Below are 2,374 nucleotides of genomic sequence, written 5' to 3'. Positions count from 1 at the left end.
GGGCGCTTCACCCCGCGCCGCCCCGGCGTTTCCCTCCGCGCGCAGACGGCGCTACTTCCCGCCTCGGCCACCGGGCGCGGGAGCCGGGTCGTCGGCGTGGGCGCGGCGCCAAGCGACGCCGCCGCGCTGCCTCCTCCGCCTCCGAGGGGCGACGGCGAAGCGCGCGGGCCTCCGCTTCCAGAGGTGGCCGCCGCGGCCCAGCCCCCAGAAGGGAACGGATGAGGTCGGCGGGCCGCGGTCGTTTCCCCCTCCGCGGCCGCGTCGCTACGATAGTATCTGGAGACTTCATCTTAGGGACGCAGTGGAAACAAAGATGATGGTGTTTTGCCCTGTGGCGTGGAGCGGCCCGCCCGCCGCTATTGTCTGGCTGCCTGACGGGCGCAGCAGCTCTATTTTTCTTACTCCGAACGTGGTTATTCGGGGGCAGCAGAGGGACTTACAAGGAGGCTTTGTCTGCAGTAAAAGAGCTGTTGCGAAACGGCCTCTCCTGAATGGCCGCCCGGCCGCCCTCAGCGGGGACCGCGCAGGGGACCGCTGGCGATTTTTTTTTCCCCATATCAACTAAAGAAAGGAAAAAAATCTGCATTTTCCTCCCCACCTTTTTCATTCGAATTGGAGCCTGAGTGTCGGCCGCAGGAAAGAGCTGCCAGCCGCCTTAACTTACTTGATCTCCTTTAATATTTTATTTTTTAGCTATTCTAATTGTTTTGTTTTTTTTTAATGTAATCGAGTGCTTTTTGAATCCTTAAACGGCCTCTGCTGTATCAGAAATAATGGAATTGGAAAGCTGTGGAGGTGGGCGATGCTCACAGGGACGGACGGATGGTTTGTTTTGTTGAACCCACCCTGGTGCCTCCGACCAGGAACAGCCCCGGGTGAGGGTGTGGAGGAAGGCGGGGCGGGGGGGGGGGGGTGGCAGGGGTGTGGGAGGTTAAAGTTTTGGGGGGGGGGATCCCATAATCGTGTGATTTTTTTATGAACATCCACTGCAAATGCCAGGTGGGAGAAGGCGAGAGGCAACTAGACCCAAGAAAGGGGCTTCCGGTCCGCCACCTGCAAGGACAAAAGAGGGAAGGAAGTAAGAGTATTTTTTGATAGCACCAGAAATTTACAACTTCTGCTTATCTCCCATATCCCTCCTTTTCTTTCTCTTCACAGCATTTATAACCACCTGATAATGTGTATTTCACATATTTATTGGGTTCTCTCCCCACCTGATACAAACCTAGGAGAGCTGGGGGTTGCTGTGTCCTGTTGTTCCCTGGAGCCTAGTACAGTACCTGGCAAAGTACTGGAAGCTTTGTAAATATTTACTGACATCGGTGATTAAGAAACAGACGTAGGGGCGCCTGGGTGGCGCAGTCGGTTAAGCGTCCGACTTCAGCCAGGTCACGATCTCACGGTCCGTGAGTTCGAGCCCCGCATCAGGCTCTGGGCTCATGGCTCGGAGCCTGGAGCCTGTTTCCGATTCTGTGTCTCCCTCTCTCTCTGCTCCTCCCCCGTTCATGCTCTGTCTCTCTCTGTCCCAAAAATAAATAAACGTTGAAAAAAAAAAAAAAAAAGAAACAGACGTGACACATTTTTTAAAGACACCGGGAAGAGGAACACGAAACCAAAAGCCGCCCGACACGCAAGGAGCATCCGTGTCTTCAAACCCGCTCTTTCCGTTGTGGAAGGACAATTGAGAAGGACAGCCAAGAGAGAGTCATACCGCCGTTCCATTTTCCAAAGAAGAACAAGAAAATAAATGAGCTCGCGCTTCCAGGGCGCTCTCCCTCCATTCTGGGGATTGGTTGTGCGAGTGAGGGGAGCCTCCCGAAAATCTGTGGGGAACATGGAGGTCCTTTTCTTTTCCTGCGTAACCCTCGGCACATGCTCCCCTGTCTGCTGAGCACGACACGGGGCTTTGGGACATTCAGAACACGAGATAACGTGTCAACGTTCCGTAAATATTTTTCTGTTCCGGAGTGTCTAGGTCATGTACAGTGCACATGTGGGGAATGTGTTTCACATGAAAATTAAATCCCTTTTTGTACCTGAACATCCTTTCAAAAAATGGCCCCCCCAGGCTGCTGATTCATAACTGATGGATTCTTTTTGAAGGAAATGAAAATGGAGTGCTTGAGAGTGAAGAGAAGCAGAATAGCCAGTTCCTTTAAGGAAATAGACCGTCTCAACCTCCTTTCTTTGGAACTTTGATTAGGAAAGGACCACACCTTGGCTAGGAAAGTTTAGAACACCTGTCAGAGTATAGCGGACGGGTTGGAAAGTTCTTCATAAAGAGTAAGTTTAGGATCTTCTAATGTCGGTGCCTCAGGCCTCAACTAATCATGGCATCCTGGTGAGCAAGACTGGAAGCATCCTGAGAGATCAT

The 2,374-nt window shown here is 52.6% G+C and overlaps 1 long non-coding RNA gene across 1 annotated transcript; it reads left to right on the top strand.

Moving 5' to 3' along the window:
• The first annotated feature begins 66 nt into the window (after nucleotides 1–66).
• On the top strand, nucleotides 67–2,060 carry LOC147579475 (uncharacterized). Its single transcript, XR_015253993.1, has 3 exons — nucleotides 67–875; nucleotides 1,159–1,339; nucleotides 1,570–2,060. It is a non-coding gene; the product is annotated as an uncharacterized LOC147579475 (long non-coding RNA).
• Nucleotides 2,061–2,374: the final 314 nt, after the last annotated feature.

Source organism: Puma concolor, chromosome B4 (genome assembly GCF_028749965.1).
Source record: "Puma concolor isolate L17-30 chromosome B4, mPumCon1.1.hap2, whole genome shotgun sequence".
NCBI classification, from domain to species: domain Eukaryota; kingdom Metazoa; phylum Chordata; class Mammalia; order Carnivora; family Felidae; genus Puma; species Puma concolor.
This window is presented reverse-complemented; position numbering and strand designations above follow the sequence as displayed.